Raw genomic sequence first — 26,516 nt, forward strand, 5'->3', positions numbered from 1 at the left:
GGGAGCTAGGAGAGACAAGAAAAGACCATTTAATCAACTGGGATATTGTGTAAGAGGGTGGATTAGATCTTGTAAATGTGAGAAAGAAGAACACAACTCTCTTAAGAAAATGGTTATGGAGATGGCCTCTAGAGAGGGAAAATTTGTGGGCTGAAGTAGTGGATATTCATGGGAGATTGGAGAGTGGTTGGGATGTTGGTGTATCACATCAGGCTACTTTGGAAGCATATTGGAAAGCAATCCATAACTTGCTTCCTCAGTTCCTCAATTTTATCAAGTTTGATGTTTGCTCAAGGAACCTAATTCACTTTTGGAAAGACATTTGCTTTGGTGGTCGACCTTAGGGATTTGTTTCCTTCATTGTACTCCATTTCCTTGTACAAAAATAAGGTGATTTTGAGTTTTCTAGTCCATTAAACTTCACCTTTGAATCACAATTGGGATTTTGGGTTTCGAAGGGGGTTGAGGGATGAAGAAGCCACCTATTTGTTAGAGCTTCTCTTACTTTTGGATAAAGTATGCCTAGAGCCTTCTAAACCAAACGAGAGAGTTAGGTGTCCATATCCTAAAGACTTCTTCTCTTGTGCATCTTTTTTTAAAGTTCTTTGCCTGTTCTCTTCCTCTTCGTCTTTTCCTTTGAAGGAAGTTTGGTTTCAGCCGATTCCCCCTAAAATTAAGGCATTCTGCTGGGAAGTAGTATATGGGAAAATTAACACTCTTGATTACTTGCAAAAGAATAGGCCTTTTTTGTGTATTTCCCCAAATTGGTGCACTTGGTGTAAATTTGATGGTGAATAGGCCTTTTTTGAGAGTGGTTTTTCTCTTTGTTTGGGTGTAGGTGGAATATGGCCAATAGAAATTAAGATGTTATTTGATCCATCTAAATTTGCTTGTCCAAATAAAAGGGGAAGAGTAATGTAGACGTGTACTAGAGCAGCGGTAGTTTGGACATTATGGAAGAAAGAAATGCCAAATACTTCCAAGAGGAGAGAAGTAAACAACAAATTATGGATTGTGTAAGGACTATAACTATACATTGGCTACAAACTTTGGAATTGTTTAGATATTTCACTTTTGACAACATTTGGAGGAATTGGTTTTCGGTGGCTTCTAGTTTAGTGCAGAAGACTAAAACATAGATGATTTGGACACCACCCATGGGAGGCTTTATGAAACTAAACTTTGAAAGGAGCAGTCAAGGCAACCCAAGACTATTTGGAATTGGAAGGACCATAAGAGATAAGGATGGGAATCTAAGAGAACACTACTCAAGACCATTGGGGAATGGAGACTCTTTAAGGGATGAACTGTATGCAGTTCTACAAGGTGTATAGATTGCAAGAGAGAGAGACTTGGAGAATTTGTGATAGAAGGGGACTCCAAGGTAGTGGTGGGTCGGCTTAGAGATCCAGATTCAGTTATATGGTGCTATAGAAATGAAATGAAGAAATTCAAATGAGCAACACAATATATCAATTTGACTATAAAATGGGTGGGAAGGGAGGCTAATGCATTTGCTAGCTTTCTAGCCAAGCAAGAAAGGAGTAGTACCGTAACCATATTTCCTTAAAAATTATTCATAATTTTCAAAAGAAAAGTATAAAATTCATATTAAAGTATAGAACATCAACATATTTATGAGAAGAAAAAGAAGAAGGAAAATAAAACTCAAAAAATATAGGGGCTGAACCCTTATTTTTGTTATAGGAAAAGAAGAAAAGAAAAAGTATTGGAAGTAGAAGAAGAAGAAGAAGAAGAAGTAGAAGTAGAAGAATATATGGAAGAAGAAAATGTGCTGATTAAATAAAATTAAGTTCTTCCTTACTTATTGGTTCAGGTTTTGAAGTCTTTGAGGGTTCAATACAGCATTTAGCAATGTTTGTGTTGATTAAACCCTAATAATTAAGAAAATAATAAAAAGAAATTACAATATAAACTCACAAAATGATTATTTTAGTTTAATAATGTCAATTTTATAATTATAAGCTCAAAAAAGAATGAACAAAAAAGTATTTTAGGCATCACCTTGACAACTATTCTAGGGATCAGTTGTATTGGACCTAACTGTGATCTTTGGCGATTAGGCGAGGCAAGCCTCAAAGGCGCCTTGTCGCCTAGGCATCACCTTGACAACTATTCTAGGGATCAGTTGTATTGGACCTAACTGTGATCTTTGTGCTATTTTTTTCTTTTAAAGAGTGAGGCTGGACCTCATGCCTCCCCTTGGGATGCTTGTAACAGTTTTTATCTTTTTGTTAATAATGAATTCTTAATGAACTTTTATTTATCAAAAAAAAAAAAAAAAGCATGATCACTTCTTCCAAAACCTTCTTCCTTTCTTCTTCTCTGTTCTTCTTTGTTGTTTCAGATCTATTTTCCACTGCTTTTGTTTGATTAAACATAATGTTTTACAGCATTAACTATCAACTTTACTAAACCAAGAATGGTTCCATGTGTTAGACAGTTTTGTATGCCCTTAGCTTCAATCCAGTTTGATGTACTTTTGACATTTAGTGTAAATAAACAAAGTACATGTTTGATTCATGTTGTTTGGTATATTTCTGTGTAAGACCCTAAAACTGGACACTCATAGAAACTTGTGTTAGTTTTAAATGTTCACATCCATTGGATAAGTCTGGGGAGATTTATCCTGCCAAGGCTGATACTGATGTGCCACCAAGTGTTGGGATGGCTTGTTTCGGCCATCAGGGTAAGACCCAAGGCACATGTAGTATAGGATTACTTGAACCCTTGAACCGGACCAGATTTCCAGTATTGCCCTAGACCTTGGAGACAGATGGGCAAAACTGGAAAGTTACACCTAACCCCTGGACTCGATTATGACACTTCACTAGGTGTCGGATCAGGCTGTCTTTGATATATCAATCAGTGAGATCCTTAGTGGGGGTCAAAACCTGGATATGTTGGGGTAGTCTGAGAATTCATCTGAGTGAGTGATCATAGTGACAGGATCAGCCCCTTTGTCGGACAATGGTAATGATCGGGAATGCACTCTCTCTGATGGAAACCAAACTGTCGGCAATTGATTTCAATCGTTGGAATTTTGTTTTGCAAAATTAATATATATATAAATGTATATGTACGGTTTCAAAAGATTTGCAAAAAGTTTTAATTCTCGGGATCCATGTGAGTAGAGAGTGCGGCACTATTCCTTGCAGCCAAGGGAGAGGTCTTCTCTTGTCGGGCAGTGCTTGATCATTAAGGGCTGAGAGGTTAAGTGTAAGACCATTTAGGATAATACCTGATGAGCTAATCTTGCATCTGCCCATAGTCCCTGGGATTTTATAAGATGGCTTGGCCCAGGGACCACTTAATGTAAGTGTTGGGCCCATAGGGTCCATGTGATGGGCTCAAGGGGGTCACTGAGTTCTTCAGTGAATTCAGCTAGACCTTGTAATAAAGGCTGGGCCGAACCCATGTGGCTGGTGTGTAGATCAATGCTTGGGTCCCATGCCATACAAAGAAGCCCAACTGGGCAGCAGATTGGAAACTAATTAAACACTAAACACTTAATGGGCCAAAAGCCCATTACGAGCTGGGCTGATATGATCACCCATCTATGGGGCGAATCTGAGATTAATGTTAGTAAAAATGATTGGGCTTTTGACCTAATCCACTCTGGGAGACCAAATTCAAATCATATTTGAATCTGGTAACCTCCTGATAAGATCAGGAGTAAACTAACTTTATCTGTAGATAGGATTAAGATTATCCCCTATCCAAATATTGATTTGGATAACTCCTAATTAGGAGGATTTCTTAATCAAGAAGAAAGGAGGAGAAAGCTAATTCGAATATACCAGATTTCGAACTAAGTCTTTCCAAGAGAGAAGAAAGTCTTCTGCATATAGAGATTAGATCTCAAAACTCCAGAGAGAAGAAAAGTTGTTCAACCATCTTCGTCCCAGGAGTTCTCCTCTAGCCGCCGCCAACCCCTCTTGCAAGATTCGATCTTTGTAGGAGAAAAAAGTCAAGAAATCAGTTCTTGACATCAGTCTTGCAGAAAAGACTGAAAATGATTCAGTGTTCAGAGTTTCCAGTGGGTTCTTGCGAAGGATCCAGTGTGTAAGACGCACCCTGCTAGTTCCGTTCCATCAACAGCTGTGTCATCTTCAGCAGGAGCGGATCTTGGTATCTTCTTTGGGCGTGAACACCAACTATGATTATGATTCAAGTAGAATCCTTGAATATTGTATTCTAAATTTAGGGAATATGATTCCCAGTTGGGAGAAGGTAGGAAAATTTTTGAAATTCGCCCACTCATTCCGCACCTTTCTTGGCGTCCATTAGATGGATCCTACCATTCTTTCACCAAGTTACTCATTTGTCATGATGGGCATCCTACGGGTAGATTTAGGATTGTAGTGAAGTCCTATTCTCAAAACAATGAACCCAGGAATTAAAATTCTTGAAAGGAAAAGGAAATCTTTCCCAAAACCAATTAACAATAATGACATAGAATACGTTGCACTTACCTTTTCTCCCTTCTAGTCCAAGTTTTTTTTTTATATTTATCTCGCAAACATACATACCATTTCTATTAGAACTTACACTGCAGAGGGAAGGGTATAAAGCCAGGCATCTACCTTCATTGGATCATTCCTGATTTTTAGAAAACAATTGAGATATAGAGGAAGAAACCATAACCTCCGGATTACATACTTCCAATACGGGGAGATATCAAGTTAATAAGCAGAAGTACAACTCACCATGCACAGAATCAATGGCAGAGAAAGGATTTTCTCTCGGGGTGGTATCTTCTTGGTAAGGACAAGGAGATGAGATGGGAGGTAGAGGAGCCAGGGTTTGGAGAGAAATAGTATGGGAGGAGATTGAAGGAGGGAGAAAGGGCCGGAGGGTTTAGGTCAATTACAAAAGTTTTTTTCCAAATGAAAAAGTAAACAAATATCCTTTCATTTTGGGATGTCAAGTGGAAAGGTGTTAGAGAGCAGGAAGTTAAGTGGGTGAGACCTTAACATTTAATGGGGAGGACACATGCCATGTGTGGTTAACAGGCGACTTTTTATTGTGTGTGTGTGTGTGGGGGGGGGGGGGGGGGGGGGGGGCGGCAAGGACCCCCACCTAATAACTTGTCTCCACCCCTGCAAAGAATGATTAGGGAAACAATGAATAGACGGTAAAGAAACCATTTTCTAGCTTAGAAGATAGCTTCACTTAGATTCTTACGGATGTATATGGAGTTATGAACCCAACAACCCAAGAAATCTCAACTTTGGGATGAGTTAGCTACAGTGAGTACTTATGGTCAATTCCCCTGGCATGTTGTTGAAGATTTTAACGTGATCAGATTTGTCCACAAAAAATCAAATGGTGGAAGATTGACGAGAAGCATGAGATTTCTCTTGTTTTATCTGGGAAAGTTCTTTGACAGATCTACCCCATCAAAATGCTGGCATCACCAGGTCCAATTTGCACTTGAGGCAATCAGATGCCACCTTGATAGATTCTTGATTTCCCCTGAGTGGGAAGAGCACTTTCCTAGAGCTATCCAGGATTCTGGGATTCATACCATTTCTGATCATTGGCCAGTAATCCTCAAGACCAAGAAGGTTCAGTGATCCAAAATCCCTTTCAGATTTGAGAAGTTCTGTTGTCTGTGTGCTTCATTATTCCTTCAAAAAGAGGTTGTTGAGTAGTTGGAAGAATGCAGTATAGATGGTTTGAGTAGGTATATATTTTTTAAGAAGCTGCAGTATGCTAAAGGTAAATTGAGAAGATGGAGTAGCACCAACTTCAAGTCCTTAAAAAAGGCAGAATTTCAAATGAGCTTAGGGAGCTGAATAGCAAAGAGGCTATTGTTCAATTGGATAGAGATGGATTGGAAGAATGAAATAGGGTTCATGCACAGTAGGAGAAAAATAACTTTGCAGGAAGAAATTTATTGGAGGTAGAGACCGGGAGTTCAATAGATAAAGGAGGGTGATGGCAATACCAAATTTTTTCATACATATGCTAATGCTAGAAGAAGAAAGAATCATATTTCCAGAATTCATGTAGATGGATAGGAGATAGAGGATCCCAACCAAATCATTGAGAAGATTACAAGTTATTTCAAGGATCTTTACTCTTTTGAAAGATGTTGAAGACCTCTTACTTCAGTTTTGGAGGGCCCCACACTATCAGCTAACAATAAATCTTGGTTGGAACAGAATTCAGTGAGGCTGAAATCAAGGAGGCTGTATTCAACCACGAAGAGGAAGGCCCCAAATCCACAGGTTCTCTTTGGTTTTCTATCAGGAGTATTGGGATATTATTAAATGAGACTTGGTTGAAGTGTCTGAGGCTTTCCACAAATCTGCCGAAATTAATATGGGGAATAATGAAACTTTCATCAAACTCATCCCAAAAAGGAAGCCATCCTTGGTGTTAAAGATTTCAGGCACATCAATCTCATCATAAGTCTTTATAAGATTGTGGCAAAGGCTTGGGCTAAAAGACTGAAGAGAATGATAGGTGAGTTTGTTGCTCCCTCCTAGAGTACCTTTACTAAAGGAAGAGTGGATTGTGTGCTTATAGCTAATGAATGTGTAGAAGAGAGGAAAAGAAGAGGGGTCTAGGGGGAGTGGTTTGCAAGATCGCCCTTGAAAATGCTTGTGACAAAGTGGATTGGGGCTGTTTGTGGCGCATTTTGGAGTTGAAAGGCTTTGGAGAAAACTGGATTTGTTGGATGAAGGATTGCAAGCTTGGTTCTCCATTCTTATAAATGACACCCCTAGGAATTTTTTCAAAGCCACCAAGGGCTTGAGACAAGGCTGCCCCCTCTCCCCTCTCTTCTCCCTGGTGGGCAACATTCTTGATGGCTTCATTCAAAAGGATGTTCTTTGAACCTAATTCAAGGTTTCAAAGTGGGAAGGGAAAACACTCATATAACCCATTTGTAGTAGGCCTATGATACTATATTTTTCCTTGATGGGAAAGCGAAGTATCTCCTCAATCTTAAAAGAGTTCTGAAGTGTTCTGTGGCAGTTTCAGGATTAAAAACAAACCTTGAAAAGAGCAACATCATTGAAACTAATATTCAACAGGATGTCTTGATTGACCTAAGAGATGTTATGGGATGTAATGTAATATTGATCAATGGCCGATAAAATATCTAGAGTTTCCATTAGGTGGAATTCCTAAGAATACTAGCTTTTGAGATCCTGTAAGTGAAAAATGTGAGAAAAGACTGGATTTGTGGAAGAAGAATTACATCCGGGGTTCAAAATATTGATACATCCCAATACGCCAGAAGGGGGGGATCAGGGTTTTGACCCCCACACTTTCTTTTCTTTTAGCTTTTTTTTCAAAAACTAGTCAGGGAGTCAGTGTAAGGCTTGCTTACCCCCTGAAATGGATCAAAACCCCAAAAGGCTTGGATTTGGCATATTGATGACCTAATAATATGATACACATCAGCTGATATGTTGCAAAATTTTTATCCTTGATTACATCTCTAAAGGTGGAAGACTCACCCTAATAAAAGCATCATTATTCAATGACCTTCCTATTTATTTCCTCTTAATTTTCAAAGTTCCTACCATGGTTGGAGACCATATTGAGACACTCCAGCATGACTCCTTGTAGGATGGAGGTAGAGAGGGAAAGAAAGAGTAGAAATCAGTTATTGCAGTTTTAGATAAATTCCTTGTGAAGAGAAAGAAGAAGAAGATGAAGAGTTTCAGCAATAGAGAAGAAAAGGAGTAGGATGTCAACCAGAATTGAATTGGTTCTGGCTGACAGCCCCTCTTTGTATTATATACTCGACTTAAAAGAATAAGAGATTACAAGAATGCCCTTAGTAGGGTGGCTACTTAAGTAGTTGAACAGTTATAACTTAAAAAACATAAACTAATGGACCTAAAGCCCAACAACTTCCTAACTTAACTTAAAAATAAGAAATAAATAATTGGGCCCAATAACTAGAAATCGGTCCAACTCAACACTCCCCCTCAAGTTGGGAGTAAATGTCACACATTCCCAACTTGCGTAGATCATGCTCCAGCTTGTTTCTTGCAACACCTTTTGTGAGAACATCAGCAAGCTGCAGATCATTGCACCCTTTCTCTGATGAAGTGTCTATCCACTTCAATGTGCTTTGTCCGGTCATGCTGAATTGGGTTATGGGCAATGTTAATTGTTGTCTGATTATCACAGCACAGCATCATAGGTTATTCTGCCTTTACACCAATCTCTCCTAACAAGGAACGGATCCAAAGAAGTTCAGAAACTCCATGTGCCATGGCCCTGTATTCAGCTTCTACACTTGATCTTGCCACCACTATCTATTTCTTATTTTTCCACAAGACTAGGATACCCCCAACAAGGGTGCAAACTCCTAAAGTAGATCTCCTGTCATCAAGGCATCCTGCCCAATCAGCATCTATATAAACCTCTAGCTTCAACTGTCCATGATTAGCAAATAATATGCCTCTGCCTAGGTGTCCTTTCATATAAGCAAGAATCTTGTCAACAACCTCCCAATGCTAAACTCGTAGAGCATGCATGTATTGGCTTACCATAGTCACTGCATAGGAGATGTCTAGTCTTGTCATATACAAATATAGCAGCCGCCCCACAAGTCTCTGATATCTCCCAATATCATTTACCAACTCACCTTCTAATGCATTAATTCTATGATTCTGATTAATAGGAGTGTTGATTGCTTTTGTTCCTAGCTTCCCTGTTTCTTGTAGAAGAAACAAAACATACTTCCTCTGAGAAATAAAAATTCCATGTTTTGATCTTGCAACTTAAATGCCTAAGAAGTACCTAAGCTCTTCAAGATCCTTAATTTCAAATTCTCTGTGTAGATTCTTCTTCAAACTATCAATCTCACTTAGGTCATTCCCTATGACAACAATATCATCCACATAAACAATTAGGACTGACACCAAGGATCCCCTCCGCTTCACAAACAAGGTATGGTCAGATTGAGTCTGAGTGTAGCCAAAAGCAACCAAGGCCTTCCTGAACCTATCAAACCATGCTCTGGGTGACTGCTTTAAACCATAAAGTGACTCATTAAGTCTGCATACCTTTCCCTTTTCAACATCACTGTAGAAACCAGCAAGAAGATCCATATACACTTCCTCTTACAGATCTCCATTTAGGAAAACATTCTTCACATCAAGTTGAAACAGAAGCCAAGAGTATGTGGCAACAAGAGAAAGAAGTATCTGAACAGAAGTCATCTTTGCAACCGGTGCAAAGGTCTCTAAGTAATCAATGCCATAGATCTGTGTGTACCCTTTTGCAACAAGTCTGACCTTATACCTTTCTATACTTCCATCTGCTTTATATTTGACTGTGTAAACCCATCTGCATCTAATAGTCTCCTTGCCCTCAAGTAGATCCGCAATCTCCCATGTTTGATTCTTAATTAAGGCTTCCATCTCTTCCTACATAGCTGTTTTCCACTCAGATTTGGAGAGAGCCTCACTGACACCCTTGAATATAGAAACAGAGTCAAGAGAGGAAAGGAAAGCACAATAGGAAAGAGAAAGTCCACTGTAGGATAAATACTGTGTAATGAGCAGTACACTTTCTCTTCCCTTTTCTGAGAGCAATAGGAAGGTCTAGGTTATCTGTAATGGGATTAGTAGAATTAATGGGAACTAAAACAGTAGAGGGATCAAGAGGAATACTTGAATCCGTGTCAACTGAATCTGGAGTCTCTAAGGAACCGACAGGAAGTGATGTGAGTTATGCTGTAGTGGAATCAACCTCCCTATGAAGTCTCTGTCGTGAGTAACGCTGAGAAGCAAGACGCAAGGAAGGTGGCAAGCTAGGTGGCATAGGAGAATCAGACACAGGAATAAGCACAGGAACTAGAACCGGAAGAGGGATAGACTGTTCATTCACTTCCCCAAAACACTCCCCCTGAAAAGGATTCTTCGAGAAGAAGGATGTGGACTCAAGAAAGGTGACATCCATAGTAACATACCGACTCCCAAAGACTGGATCATAGCAACAGTACCCTTTCTGATTTTCTGCATATCCAAGGAAGACACTTCTTTGCCTTCGGATCAAGTTTCGAACGATGAGGACCAAGAATATGTGCAAAGCAAACACACCCAAACACTATGAGAGGAATATGGAACATCTCCCCTTCAGGAAAAAGGAGGTTGAATGGGGTGATGAATCCAAGTATACAGGAAGGCACCCTGTTAATCAAAAAGGCTACTGTGAGAACTACACCACCCCAAAAATGAACTGGAACTGTAGATGTGAGCATCATACTTCCTGCAATCTCAACAATGTGCTTGTTCTTCCTCTTTGCAACACCATTCTGTTGTGGAATATAGGAACAGCTACTCTGATAGACAACACCATATTCTAACAGATACAAAACAAGATGTTTTTCAAAATATTTCCTTGTATTGTCTTATCTGAATACCTTTATTCGTATCCCAAACTGTGTTAGCACCATCTGATGAAATTGTCTTTCCAAGGATGGTACCTCATCTCGGGATCTCATTAAGTAAATCCAAGAATATCAAAACAAATCATCCACAAATAAGAGAAAATATCAATAACCACCCATAGAAGGAACATGATAAGGTCCCCACACATCAAAATGAATAACATCAAAAGGAGATGAAGATCTTTTATTACTATCTTTAAAAAAATGTCTATAATGTTTTCCAAGTTGACAACCTTCACACCCCAAACTTGACAAATTAACAGACTCAAAAAGCTTTGGAAACAAGAAACTCAAAGAAGAAAAAGACAAATGACCTAAACGATTATGCCAAAGCATAATCTGATTCACAGACCCTGACTCACATCTCTCAAGTCCGGGCCTCATTGCAGCAGCTGCAACAGATTCTATAGTAGTTGTAGTAGGAGGGGCTGGTATGTCACTAGTGACTGCCATGTGAGCATTTCCCTTCTTGTTTTTGAGTCTATTCGGCACCAGATGAGGATGAAGCTTCCAGCAAGTATCTCTTGTGTGTTTAGGCTTCTTACAATAGTCACAAATTAAATCCTTTTTGTCTTCCTTTTTTATTTCACTGCCACCCCGGTCTCCACTTTGTTTAGGTCTCACAGTGCTAACCATGGCTGATTGATCAAAACCAAAATTTTTCATCATCACATTTCTCCTACTCTCTTCCCCTGACACAAAGGCATATGCCTAGGAGAGAAACATTGTCCCTAAAAAGAATATGTTGTCTTGCAATATCATACTAGGGATTAAGGCCAGCAAGAAATTCAAAAACCCTATACTTCTCTAGGAGCTTCTGATAGGCAGTTGCATCCTTAGTGGTTTCCCAAACAACTGTCTCCAGATGGTCAATCTCTTGCCACAAGGTGTTAAGGGCTGAAAAATAAACAAAAATAGGTTTATCTCCCTGTCTTGTAGCAATAATCTAATTTCTCAACTGATAAGTCCTAGCAACATTCTCTCTCTGTGAATAGGTTTCTGCAACCCCATCCATATTTCCTTAGTTGTATTTGCCCACAAAAAAGTTTTACTTATATGGAGCAACATCGAATTACACAGCCAAGTCATCACCATATAGTTTTCCTGTACCCATTGGGAGTTATTCGTTTCGGGTTTCACTTCTTCACCAGTGATATACCCTAACTTCCCACGAGCACCAATGGCCATCTTTGCAGATTGTGACCACTCTAAGTAATTTGAACCATCCAACTCAACTGTAGTAATGGTTCCAGCCCCGAAAAGGTCTCCAACACCTCCTCCCACTGCTCTTATTTCACTCTCGGGCTTGTTTTCAACTCCGTTACCCTCCATAATTATCAAAAAGGGAGTAGAAGGTTACTATAATATGCAAGAATATCAAATAAATCACTTTTGGTACCAATGACACCCTTCTGGTGCCCTAGATGGTCCTCCCATAAAAGATTCATTTTCTGCGGTACAGAAGAAAAGAGAGAAGAGGCAGGGCTTGAACCGCTTTCTCCAAAAACCTCCAAAACAGGTAGGACTTGAACTGCCCCCCTCAGAAAACTCAAAGGAACCCTAAAAAATTAGGGCGCCACTTCCTAGGTCAAAATTGAAGAGTACAACAAAAACAGGACTCTCCCCCTTTTTCCATTTTCTCCTGATTTTGATGGGAAACCCTAGACCAGCTATAGGACAAAACGAATCCACCAAAAAATCCAAAAATTGGGCTTACCTGAGATCTTCAATCAGCCTCTTAAATCACCATGCAGTCGATCGATCTAGGGCTGCATGATAAAACAGCTCAAGGAACCTTCAGCCTGCTTTGATACCAAGTAGAAATCACTGATTGCAGGTTTAGATAAATTCCTTGTGAAGAGAAAGAAGAAGAAGATTAAGAATTTCAGCAGTAGAGAAGAAAATGAGTAGGATGTCAACCAGAATTGAATTAGTTCTGGCCGCCAGCCCCCCTTTGTATTATATACTCAACTTAAAAGAAGAAGATATTACAAGAATGCCTTTAGTAGGAAGGCTACTTAAGTAGCTGAACAGTTACAACTTAAAAAACATAAACTAATGGGCCTAAAGCCCAACAACTTCTTAACTTAGCAACTTAAAAATAAGAAATAAATAACTAGGCCCAATAACTAGGAACGGACCCAACTCAACAGAAAGAAAAGAGATCACCTAGTTAATTGTAAATTTGCTTGCAAACCTAAGAAGGAAGGTGGTTTGGGACTGGGTCACATCATGAAAAGGAACGCTACTCTGATTGGGAAGTGGCTTTGGAGAATGGTGAATGAACAAAACTCTCTCTGCCTATCTGGGCCTCAATTGTCTGCAGCAAATATGGAAGGTATGATGTTGGAAGGGGCATCTCTCAGTCACTCAATAGACTTTCTGTTTCAAATCCTTGGAAAGGTATTGCCCAAACCCTTCCTTTATTTTCTAGCTTCACTCATATCAGACTAGGAGATGGTAATCTCATCCATTTTTGGACCAACACCTGGAGGGGTCACCAACCTCTCAGAAAATCCTTCCCTAATCTGTTCAGTCTCACCCTAGACAAACAAGCCTTAGTTTCGTCAGTACTTGTCCAGGACAATAATAGCTTGTCCTATGACCTCAACTTCTGATTAACCTAACTGAATAAGAAATCCCTGATGTTTCCATTTTACTTTCTACCATTGATGATGTTTTCCTCTCTCCCCCCATTCCCGATAAGCTAATCTGGTCCCTCAGTCCCAATAACATTTTAACAACTAAGTCTTTCTTTCTCTGCCTAATAGCTGGACCCACCCTCCCCTCTTTTCTGGATAGAAAAATCTGGCTCTCCTTGGTTCCCCCTAGGGTTTCTTTCTTTTTGTGGGAAGATCCTTGTAGCTAGATTAATACTGTTGATAATCTTCGGTGAATAGGAAAAGGACAGATCTGTCTATCACCCCATGTTTGCATCCTTTGCCTCCAGTATGGTGAATCAATTGGTCACCTTCTTATAAATTGCAGGGCAGCTCATGGACTGACAATTTTTTTCTTGATCTGTTACAGGATGGCAACTTTTATTGGGTTCCCCCCACAACACCACTTATGATTTTACCCACCAAAGGAAGTAAAATGGGAAAACATGGAAGGATTTACATGAAAGCAATCATTCGTGCTGTGATGTGGTGCATTTGGGAAGAACACAATATCTTTGAAAACAAATGCACTTCCTTTTTAGACCTCAGAAGGCATATCCTCTCTTTGGTGAACTCATGGATGTTGATTCATAAAAGCTCATTTGGACTGACCTATGGTGATCTTGATAGATACCTGGTCAAAATCCTAAATTTCTCCCCCTTGGCTATTCAACCCAATCTTTCTTTACACCCAAGACATCCTACTGCCTTCTTTTTTGCAGTTTGATGGTAGTTTGAGGAATACCAGTCAGGTTAAGGCTGGAATTGTGTATGTGTGTGTGTCTGTTTTTAGAAGTCCTGTTATTCCAAGGCCCTTCTTGAAGGCCTTTGAATTTCCAAAGATTCCAAGTTGGTTCTTTCCTACTGGAGGGGGGATTCCAGAAATTTGATTGGCTGGGTTAGCAATTTTTGGACTGGCCCCTAGAAGCTGGCCCATTTCCTGCATGAAATCAAGGTGATATCTACTTCCCTTGGCTGCTGTTATAGATGAATGAGAGAAATAAATTGAATGGATGATTCCATCCAGTCTGGAGAGGAACTTTTGTAGAGACAATGAGGGTTAAAGTTGTAATTTTACTTGTTCTTGTTGTACATATTTTTTTGTTCTTTTGCCGTGTACTTCTTGTATCATAAGAACAAAATTGTTCTTTCATTTCTTTTTAAATTAAATACCTTTCTCTTGGTGTAGTGAAACACATGACACACCACAAAATCTGTTTTTCTTCTCTTGTTCTAACTGCACTGACATGGTATTGGAGTAGGTTTGATCCTCTCGCCTTTGACCTCAGACTTTTTCAATCTGAGTCCTTTTTCTGGAGAAAGATGCCATTCAGACTGGTAACCTACTATTTTCTTCAAAATGATTTCTGTTATGGCTGAAATTTTAGATTTTGTGTCACCCTAGGCTGTTCTTTCAGCCTTTTTTTTTGGTGAGGATCAGACTTGATTTGCTAGGGTTTTGATCCCTTCTTCAGTTCGGCTTAAATGTGAACTTTCCTTTTATGGACTGTTGAAATGTTTTAAGCATCCTTTTATGGACTGTTGAAATGGTGATATGCTTCCTATTAAGTTCGATGGGACCAACTATGCCCTATGACAAGTTCACTTTCAATTTTATGTCGAGGGAGAGGGCCTGTGGGGGTATATTGATGGAACTACCACCAAGCCAAATGAGACTGATTCAAAGGGACTACAAACTTGGAGCATTAATAATGCTTAAATCACATTCTGGATTCTTAATTCTGTTACTATAGATGTAGCTAATCCTATGAGGGGTCTACAAACAGCCAAGGAGATGTATCATCTGGAGAAGGTTTATCAGCAAGCAAACATCTAGGGACAGTACAAAATTGAGATAGAAATTTTCTCATATAATCAGGGTGATAGGAAAATCCAGGAGTATTATGTGGGTTTCATTAATCTTTGGACAGAGTATGAATTAGTCCACATGGGTCAGATGTTATCAATCTGTTGTATTATGGACTTGATGGAACATTTTGACAGAAGGAAAGTGATGCATTTTCTAATGCATCTTCAGCCTGAATATGAGATGACAAGGTCAAATATCTTGTGTAGGGATATTGTACCATCTCTTGATACTATTCTCAATGAATTGCTTTCGTGAAGAAACTAGGATGGTTACTTAGTCAGCAGTGAGTGCTAAATGTGGAGTGGAGACTGTGCTTTTGGTGGTAAATAAGTCCAATCAAAGGACTTGTCCAAAGTGCAATGTTATGAATGTAAGGAGTTTGGTCATGTGGTATCTCATTGCATGAAGAAGAACATGTGTACCTATTGCAAGAAACATGGGCATATTATAACTGAATGCCCCATTTGACCTGACCACCTAAGGGAACTATTATAGAGGGAAGAAAAATTAAAACAAGGCCTATCAGACTTTGGTTGAGGGACCAGATGACAGATCATCCTCTACTGCTCAGACAAAGGGAGTTTTTTTTTAATTAATGACACAAACAAAGGGAAATGTTTAAAGTGTTATGACTGAGGAGAAGATTCAGCAGAGTCCTGACAATTTATTCTACCTTTTCCACTTTCAAATTGTCTAGTGAGTTTACCTATTATTGTTCATCCCCTACTCATCTCTGGATCATAGATTTTAGTGCCTCCAATCATATGACGGGGGCCACTTATGGTCAGTCTTCTTATCCTCTCCCTTCTAATAAGCATATAGTTAGTTAGTTACAATCAACAGTCAGAAACTTGATATAGTTGGTTGTAATAATCCGACTTTGTCTACCTCTTGCTCTTCTCTTCTCATTGCATCAAACTTTGTTTGTTCCCAGACTTACTACTGATCTAATATCTGTTGGTCATCTTGTTGAGCAAGGTCATACTAACACTTTCTCACATGGAAATTGTTTGATACAGAACCAGCGCATTGGGGAGGTGGAGGGGAAGGGGTGTAGACTGGGACAACTATTTGCACTCGAATTTGAGAAGAAGCCGGCTTCTGATACTAGTTCTTGTTTATTCACTACCACTGCTAGCATTAAGTTTTTGTCTCGTAATAATGATTGAAACCTATGGCAACACCGTTTAGGCCATCCTTTTGCAAAGAAACATGATTCACTTTTTTCATCGGGATGTTTACCTTCATATGCTTGATGCTTCTACTTCAAGGAATGCAAATAAAATTTGCATGTCTTGTTGTTTAAGTAAAAGTCATGTTTTACCATTTCATGTTTCTTCTAGACATGCTACTACTCCTTTTTAGTTATTGCATAGTGATGTTTGGTCGTCTTCTATGAATTTTAGAATGGAATTTAGATGTTCTGTAACTTTCATTGAAGATCATACATGCTACACTTGGATATATTTTCTCCGCAAGAAATCATAAAACTTTTCTGTTTTTAAACTTTTTCATGCCAAGGTTACTACATAGTTTAATGCTACTATTTGTACCCTTCGTTTGGACTTAGGGGGAGAATACATTGATGGGGAGTTTCAAACCTATTTGTAGCAACATGGTACAGTCCCAAAGATCTTGCCTAGGCACTCCTCAAAAAAATGGAGTTGTTGAACACAAGAATGACCATTTTTGAGTGTTGTCAAGACCCTTCCTCTGGATTCCCATGCTCCTACAATTTTCTGGGTGGAGGTGGCTAACATTGCTATGCATCTCATTAATCTTCTTCCATCATCTATTCTTGGTAACTTATCCCCACATTAGTTTCTTTTCAAATATCCTCCTAACTTTTCTATGTTACATGTGTTTGGATGTATCTATTTTGTGCATCTTCCTCCTCATGAGTGTACTAAGCTATATACTTAGTCTACTTTATGTGCTTTCCTTGGTTATCTGATTATAAGAGATTTGTCTGATATGATCCAAAATCTCGTCGGACTAAAATTTCTTGGAATGTGATCTTTCTTAAAAGCTTCTCCTTTCAACATATCACATAACCTCCTGCTCCTTCAATATCATCTCTCTTTCGGTTGCCACATCAAACTTATTTCAGGAAACGGGTAGCTGCTCCAGTTCCTATGCTCACAACTTCTCTTCCAAAGCATAGTTCTACATCTATTTCAGTCCTTGTAAGGGTGCCACCCCCTCTTGTTGATTATTGTTGCTTCTTCCACAGGCATTCCTCCCTTATGTCACTCTACTATAGTTTCCACCACCTGACATCATAATCATCATCATCATCCATGCCTTATCCCAACTATATGGGGTTGGCTACATGTATCCTGTGTTGTCAATCCATTCTATTTAAAGTCATATCCACTATTAAACTATTAGTACTTAAATCATAGAAATGTATATTTCAATTAAAAACAAGAATAATAATTGTATAAAAATACAAAAAAATGATAAAATTTTCATATTTAAATATATATATATATTAACTAAAAACCAAAAATTGCAAAAAGATAAAAAGACAAAAAATAATAAAAATTCAGAAAGTTATATATTTCAATTTTCAACTAGAAAACAATAATTGCAAAGAAATGCAAAAAATGTTAAAAAGCTTCTAGTAGAGAAAAGCCTAGTAGAGATGACGTGAAGAAGCCACGAGAGGCATTAATTGCACATAAACTTTTCGTCACAATTCTCTTGATGGAGAGAGAAGGAGGTTTTTGACACTTCAACGAGTGAAACTTCATCATTGGGAGGACATACAATATAAGGTATAATGGATTATAAAGGTCATCGAGTTGTCAAACACAAGAGCGGCAGTTGGAAATCTACAGCGTTCATATTAGGTTACTTCTTTTTGTGATTAATTGTCTTGTTGTCGTTGGTGAGATTGATCTTTGAAGGTATGATTCAATGGACCGTAGGAATGGAGATGGCAGAGAGGTTTGCTTGATATAGGATTCAATCCAACTTGATAAACTATTTGACGAGGCATCTCCAATAGTCAACAATGATGACCACCGCAAATGTAAACATGTAGTAGGAGACGGCATTGATGCTTCCCTTCAATTCTAGAGAGAGAGATAGGCAGAGTGGTGGAGACTGAGAATTGGAGGCAAATGGTTATTATATGATTTTTAAACCCTAAATGGCCTAAATGATTAGTGTACTGACCCTATGAGTACCCATGACCCACCCTAACCCAACCCTTTTACTTAACCTATATTGACTTGTTACTAAAATTGGTGGGTATGGGTGGGTCAAACGGGTAGGGATCAAAATTGATAAGCCATCTACCCTCTTTGAGAATGATACATAGGAGCTAGTTCCTCCTCTTGATGCTCTAGTTATAGGAAGACAGTAGGTTTATTCAATAAAGTTGAAGTCCGATGGTAGCCTTGATAGATACAAGGCTAAATTGGTTGCTCAAGGTTTCAAGTAGGAATATAGAATTAACTATGATGAGACATTTGCTCCTATAGCCAAGATGACGACAATTCATCTTTTCTTTTTTTTTTTTTTTTTTTTTTGATAGGAAACGGTAACTTTCATTAGAAAATTGAAAATATTACAGGCTTACCACCCACAAAATGGATGGAAAAAGAAAATCAAAAACTTACAAACAGGCCCAAAACAAAACCTCCCTAGTAACTCCTTGCTTAGCTAAAGTGTCAGCCATTCCATTTGTTGACCTTCATACCCAATTAAAATGCACCCCAATCTCCATTGCTAAGCTAATAATCTCTCTTAGAGGCTGTCTAAGAGACCACACTCCCAGGTTTCTAGTTTGCATCCACCCTATTACCAGCTTGGAGTCTCCTTCCACCTCTAAATGTTGCATTCCCCACTGTTTCATCAATTTCAAACCTTGAAGTAAGGCCATTACTTCTGCCCTTAATGAATCTCCCACCCCAATTGGGCCTAAGGAAAGGGCCAAGACTTTTCCTTCCTCATTTCTGTACACACCCCCAACTCCCAACTGACATGGACTACCGAAGGAGCTTCCATCAAAGTTTAGCTTCAACCTGAACTGAGGTGGTGGTACCCAACAATCTTGTACCACAGGGGTACCCAACAATCTTGTACCACAGGGGAAGAAGGCGAGGATATAGCTATAGTACTCCAATTTCTAATTAAGTTCACCGAGGAGAAATCCTTGGAAGATTATGTACTTTCAACCAGTGCATAACCTTGATGGTGACAACCTCCACAAGTACTTACTTGGATTTTTCTTGCCCTAGGAAGATCCTATTGTTTCTCTCTTCCCAAATTGACCATAGGATGGCAGCTCTTGTTATTCTCCACACTACCCTGCCCCTTTATCCTTGGTTATCGGAAGAAACTAGAGTCAAAAAGGTTCAGCACACCCAGGGGGGTTCCATCTGTAACCAAACAAAGAAGAGAACCAATCCCACAAATAATAAGCAAAAGGACAAGAAATCAAAAGATGAGTAGCCGTCTCACCATCTCTTAAGCAAAGGTAACAGACATGTGGGAAAGCCTTTTTCTTTGAAGTATATCCATAGTATTGATCTTTTGAAGAGCCCCTTCCTAGCAAAAAGCCCTAACCTTTGGCGGCATAGGAGAATAGCATATTTCTTTAGCAAGAAAAAAGACAGACACAAAAGAAGACTGAACTAAGGCGTTGAGAAAAGATGAACATGACAAAGTCCCTAAAGAGGACTCTTTCCAAATTCTACTATCTGGGTAGGAAAGATCTAGGAAAATTGAATTCAACAAAGTGAATAACTCATCTACAAAAGCCAATTCTGAATCCCTCAACCCTCTTCTCAAACCCAAATCCCAAGTCCCCTCAGACACACGAAGTGAAGAATGGTTTTGAATTTAGTTAGGGAAAGAGAATACATTACTGGGAATCTATCCTTAAGGGGGGCGTTCCCAAGCCAAAGGTCCTCCCAAAACAAAATTTTATTACCTGAGCACACATCAAATCTGATGAAAGGCTAAAAGGAAGACAAGACTCCAGCAATTGCTTTCCAAGGGGAGAAATGAGAAGCCCTAGGGTCGACGCCAACATCCCATCCATTAGCTTCCATCCCACGAATACTTTCCACCACCAAGTGCCACAAGCTGTCTTGCTCCAAAGGAAATCTCCACAACCACTTTCCTAACAAAGCTACATTTCTAAATCTGATATTGCCAATGCCTAGACCCGCCACTTCCTTTTTCCTAGAAACTACTTCCCATTTCACTAAATGGTCCTTTTTTGAGTCACCCGGTTCCCACAGAAAATCTCTCGTGAGCTTTTCTAACTTATTGGCAACCTTGGCAAGAAGCTTAAAGGTAGACAGAAAATACACCAGAAGGTTTGCCAGAGTGGACTTGATTAAAGTGATTCTACTCCCTAGTGAGATATAGTTTCTCTTCCACACTGCTAGCTTCTTAGTGAATCTTTCTAAAATTGGGTACCAAAAGATTTCTGTTCTAGAATTTCCCCCCAGGGGCAAACCTAAATATACCAGAGGCTAACCACTTACCTCACAACCTAAAGCCCTAGCCACCAACTACACTTCATCACCCCGTAAATTCACCCCCGCTACACAACTCTTGTTCCAATTGATTTTCAGATTAGAGACTCTCAAAATGCATCACCACCAATCTCAAATTATCCATCTCCTCAATTTCCCCTTCACAAAAGAGAATGATATCATCCGCAAATTGTAGGTAAGTGACAATCACTTGTTGCCTCCCAACTCTCCATCCTTTCAGTAGATTTCTTGAATCAGCCCTAGAAATCAAGACACTTAGGATATCCACTACTAAGGTGAAGAGGAAAGGTGACAAAGGGTCTCCTTGTCTAAGGCCCCTCTTTGCAAGGAAGAAGTCCCTAGCTACTCCACTCACTAAGATTGAGAAGTGACAAGAGGTAATACAACCCTTCATCTGCTTACACCATCTCTCCCCAAAGCCTCTATTCTTCAACACTTCTAGCAAGAAATCCCAACCCACCAAATCATAAGCCTTTTCTAAGTCAAGTTTACAGATCAGACCCTTTTCTCCTTTTCTTTTTTTGTAATCCACACATTCATTGGCTATTAAAATCTGATCAATAATTTGCCTCCCTTTCACAAAGGCCCCTTGATTCGGTGAGATTAAGGAATGAACGACTTTCTTGAGTCTTAGTGCAAGAACTTTAGAAATGATCTTATACAAACTCCCAATCAGACTGATCGGTCTAAAGTCCTTGAGCTAAACTGCAAGCACCTTCTTAGGGATCAAAGCTATGAAGGTAGCATTTGCACCCGCATTTAATTTTCCTCTTTCAAAGAATTCCAAGAAGACCTCCACTAGGTCATCACCTAAAATGTCCCAACAGTCTTGATAAAAAGCCATAGTGAATCCATCCAGGCCCGGGGCTTTTGATCTTTCCATAGAGAAAATTGTTTCCTTTATTTCTTGAACCTCAAATGGTCTTTCCAGGGGTTCCAACAATTCCCTTTCTCCAACATGCCACTCAAAGCCAGTTAGAGTCTCTCTTACTCTATTGAGGCTGTCATAAATGGATTTAAAATGCTCCACAAAAGCTTTTGCAATTCCTTCCTCTCTTGTCAACATTGCCCCATTCCATTCCAAACTTTCTACTATGTTCTTCCTCTTTCTTCCACTTGCCAAGCTATGGAAAAATCTTGTATTACCATCTCCTTCTTTCAACCACTTGCATCTTGATTTTTGTCTCCAGCTATCTCTTCTTTTTTAAGAATTTCCTCCAACTCTTGTTTCAACTTCCATCTCTCTTCCCTTTCTTCACGCCTCAATCCTCTCTCCACCTCAGCAACATCAAGTTCTTAAATCCTTTTACTAATAACCTCCTTTTTGTCTTCAATTCTACCAAACTCTTCTTTGTTCCAAGCTTTCCTGGCTTTTAGCTTTTGTAGCTTCTTATAAAATCTAAATCCCTTCCATCTAAACTCCATCTGATCCTCTTCCCTCCATTCTTTTACTTTCTTTTGAAAACTTGGATGTAACAATTCATCTTTTCATCTACAACAAAGAATTGGGTGGTTCATTAGATGGATGTGAAAAAGGCCTTTTCGCATGGATATTTGAAGGAGACAGTGTATATGAAGCCACCCCCTAGTTATTGTGATGATCCTAATCTTGTTTGTTGCCTCAAGAAGTCACTATATGGTCTCAAACAAGCACCTAGGGCTTGGTTTAAGAGAATAGATCGATTATTATTGATGGTTTCACTCAAAGCTCCTCAAACTACTCTTTTTTCACCTCATAGTGTCCTTAGGGTATCACTTGCTACTCTATGTTAATGATATATTCTCATAATTGGTGATGACCAAGGTGGTATACATCAGCTAAAGCAACTTCTCAGTCAATCCTTCAAGATGAAGGATCTAGGTCCTATGACATACTTTCTAGGCATAGAAGTTGATTATAATTCTTGTGACTACTTCGTTAATCAGCAAAAGTATGCTACTAACTTGGTCAAGATTGCTCATCATACAAATACCAAGTTGATATTCCAAGTCAATAGGATGCTACTTTGTACCTAGGTTTAAAGTATTGACATATCTGATATGCACAAACAGACGTATCAGGTGTTCTGATGCAACAAAACACTTTTTTTGTTTTTTTTTTCAAAATTGGTCTAGGGTCAATCTTAGGCTTGCCTACCACCTAAAAATGCCCAAATTCCCAAAGCCCCTTTATTTCCTCTCTCGAAGCCCCATCGTATGGGGCATATGGTATTGAAATTTTGAACCTTACCTATACAGTCAACTCGTGGGGGGCCTTATTTATCTCACCATGACACGCCTAGACATATCTTAGAGTTCAGATTGATAGCAATCTGTTTCCTCTCCTCTCTAGCCATACATGATAGTTGAGCATCCTATTATCTAATATGTTAGGGGTACCTTTATCTTATGGTCTTTTCTTTCCCTCCACTTCATCTCTCCAGCTATCAACTTATGCAAATGCTGACTGGATTGGTTGCCCAGATACTAGACACTCTATATTGGGTGATGTATCTTTCTAGGTGATTAACTTTTTTCTTGGAAATGTAAGAAGAAGTAGCAGACCATTTCCAATTCTTCTACTGAATCAAAACATAGCCATGTCTTTGGCATGTAGTGAAATTATTTGGCTCAAGTCACTTTTCCGTTATCTCTATATTGACGAATCATCTATTATCCCCTCATTGGCTAACAATATTAGCACAACCAAGATTGCTTCTAATCCAGTTTTCCATGAGAGGACGAAGCATATTGAAGTAGATTGCCACTTTATTTGGGATCTCCTTACTACATACCACATCTCACTTCCTCGTGTTTCTTCTAACCTTCAATTGGCAGACATCTTCAGAAAAGCTATGACAAGAGCCAGACATACTTTTCTTATGGGCAAACTAATGCTAGTGCCCTTGCATCAGTTTAAGGGGGAGTGTAGAGACAATGAGGGTTAAAGTTGTAATTTACTTGTTCTTGTTGTAAACATTCAATTATTCTTGTATTATATACTTTTACTTCTTGTATCGTAAGGGTGAAAGTGCCATTTCATTTCTTTTTAATATAAATACCTTTCTCTTGGTTTGGTTGAACACAAGAAACACCACAAAATCTATTTGTCTTCTCTTGTTCGAACTGCACTGACAACTTATTGTATAATGCAAATAGTTTACATATGTCACCTATCTAAAAGAAATAGCTTACATATATCTTGATTTGGGCTTTTGGCTTTTTGTATCAAGCCCTTGCTTTTTTGTGTATCCTCTCTTGTATTTCTCTCCTTTTGAATAAAATCATTACCCTTTTTTCAAAAAGAAAAACAAGTCGTTTACCATCAAATCATCATACGGTCCCAAGGATCTATTGCCTAGAAAGGCAAATTTTGTCACCAAAAAGTCAATCTAATAATGAAATAGAAGAATACCTACTTCAACAATAGAAACACAAACACCATGCAAGACAGAGCCAGCTCCATGTCATCATTTGATGTTGTTCAAATTAAGGACTAATACACAGTGACATGGAAACGTGATTGGTAATAAACATAGACATGGTTATCAGCATTGGTGCCTAAAGATGGGAGCTTTACCTTAAACTAAGCATTGGAAAATTTTCTCCATCTTATCTACCAATCCCATATGACACATTTTACCTACAACAATGACCATAATCTGCAATTCTGTTTCCCTATCTATTAGTATTTACTTGAAACTTTGTCCAAGGAAAAGTCTAGCCTCTATTTGTGGAAGTTTCTTGTTCATTTACTTTGTTAATTGTTATAGATGGCTTTATCTACCCTATTAAGCTGGCAAAACAACATGGTGCCTCCTTTTAATCAGTCCTATCCTATCCCTATCATTGGCCCTGCTATCTATAACATAAAGACAGCTTCTTCCTTGAGAAACAAGAACCCAATAGAAAATGTATGAATCATACCTAAGAATGCCTGAAAGAACGATATTATGAATTTATGTCCAAAGACAAATTATCCATGTTCATCAAAAAGAACTGAAACTCCAACCCTCCTGAGTACTTCCAGAGATAGGGTTAATTGAACCCAAGCAATCTTCAGTTTAACCCAAGAAAATCAGTCCCCGTTGCCTGTCTAATACATGGCAAACGCATCATTAACTACCTGGTATTGGAATTCCAGATCTCCTTAGCATGAGACCTAAACATATCTAAAAATAAACATGAACCGAAAACAATCTTAAGACTCTTCTTTCCTCTCATTTCCTTGGAACTCTCTTATCATCTTTGCACGTTTGAGTAAAGCGCCAACCCATCAAAGTGATCCGTTACAAAAAAAAAAAACTGCATAGCCATCAAAAGGAAAAAAAAAAAAAACACATTTTTAAGTATGTAAAAGAAAAGCATAGAATAGTTGCAATGTCTATTAAATGATGACAACAGAAAAATAAGTAAATCAAAAGTGAAATGGATAACCGTTAAAACAATAAAGGACATGAAAATCGATATCCATAAAGGATCAAAAGTGAAATTTCCATCGACTAAACAGAAATAAGTAAAATAAATGAGATACTTCACAACCGAAGATGCCTCTTTATCAGATTTAATCTCGAAAGAATCCCATTTCTTTTTATTTTAACTATGCCTATAGACATGGAGTGGATAGTATAATAATTTGGCATGAAACTCACAACAAAAGTCACCTGGGTCTTTCCAGCCTTTTGTTACTGAATTTCCATAGAGCTGGTAAAAGAATAGAATAAGCAAATGCCACCGAGAACGCACTAGTCAGAAACACTGAGGAACAGAAGAATTTCAAACAATAGATTTAATGCATGTTTGCAGACCTTTGCATGCACCCAATATTTAATCGACAGAGAGATGTCTGATCTTCCCACTCTTCTTTAACGAATCTGCAAGGAACAAACCAAAGAAACAGAGCAGAGAGAGAGAAAGACTTAATTGTAATTAAGCTTGCTGCGGATGTTGTAAGTGCTTGCCATGGGATATCTTTGCACAAGAGGGGAAAGTGGAGGAAATGTGCTGCCAGAACCCAGAGGACACTTGCCTTGGGGAGAAGTAAATTGAGTTCGTTTGAGTCCCTCAGATTTTATTGGTTTTCTACCCACGACGTGCGCCTAACCTACCACGCATTATCTGTCATCTTTACACTTGTACGGCTTTACTTTCTCAACGTACAGAGAGGGGTCATCCTAACAGTACATCCCACCGTGTATAGCAGCACATCCCGCCGTGCATTTAGAATATCATCGATCATTAATAATGGAAAAATTCCAGATTGTACCCTGTACTTTAGGGTAGTTTCAAGTTAGTTGCTGAACTTCAAAAATCATGTCACCTGTACTTCAGGGTAGTGTGAAGTTAATCCATCAACTTTAAATCGTATCACCCTATCTAAATTTTAGAAAACATTAATTTAGCATCCGTTGTTAATAATTTATCACTTCAAAAATTACCGTTGAAGAAGGGACGGATATAACACTGTAATACGATTGGTCAGAACCGAATATGAGAGAGATGAGTTCCTCAGCTTCAACTAAGGGCGGCAAGGGAATGCCAAAGGCTTCCAAATCGGTTTTCAGGTCTCAGAAGGCCGGTCTACAGTTCCCCGTGGGGAGGATTGCCAGGTTTCTCAAAGCCAGCAAATATATTGAGTGTGTTGGTGTAGGAGCTCCGGTCTATCTCTCGGCTGTTATTGAAAACTAGCTTGTCTTCATCGGTTGGAGCCAACCTAACATTCGTATAATGATTAACCAGTTAATTTGTCAAAACCCAGAAACCAAACGAACATATTTTCAAGTTTTGGTGGAGCTTGAGTACATACGCGATGTTGATATTATGGGAAACGTTAAATGTATAGCAAAGGCAATTTTAAGAGATGTTACGCTTCATATATTTATATAGGTATGTGTATCAGAGAAAAATTAAGAAACGTATAGATACGTTTGGAAATATTATAAATATTATAAATACTTTAATAAATCATAAAAATAATGAAGGAAGGTGAAATCCATCGTATAGATGGCCGAACCATGTCAGATGGTTGGGTGAAATTTCAA

General features: G+C 38.8%; 1 protein-coding gene across 8 annotated transcripts in view; it reads right to left on the minus strand.

Annotated features, from left to right (window-relative positions):
• Nucleotides 1–25,742, minus strand: part of LOC148874363 (Calcium-binding EF-hand family protein) — a 41,677-nt gene extending 15,935 nt beyond the window's left edge. For 2 of the 8 annotated variants that reach the window (XM_088952319.1, XM_088952291.1), the window contains exons 1-2: nt 25,284–25,528; nt 25,128–25,179 (exon numbers count right to left, since the gene is read on the minus strand). The gene's annotated coding sequence lies outside the window, so the exon portion shown is untranslated. Of the gene's footprint in view, nt 1–25,127; nt 25,180–25,283 lie in introns of all 8 variants that reach the window. The other 6 variants (XM_088952311.1, XM_088952304.1, XM_088952297.1 and 3 more) reach the window with 5 other exon arrangements.
• Between the last annotated feature and the right edge of the window lie 774 nt (nt 25,743–26,516).

Source organism: Nelumbo lutea, chromosome 1 (genome assembly GCF_056320005.1).
Source record: "Nelumbo lutea isolate HS-2025 chromosome 1, American lotus-T2T, whole genome shotgun sequence".
Lineage (NCBI taxonomy): Eukaryota > Viridiplantae > Streptophyta > Magnoliopsida > Proteales > Nelumbonaceae > Nelumbo > Nelumbo lutea.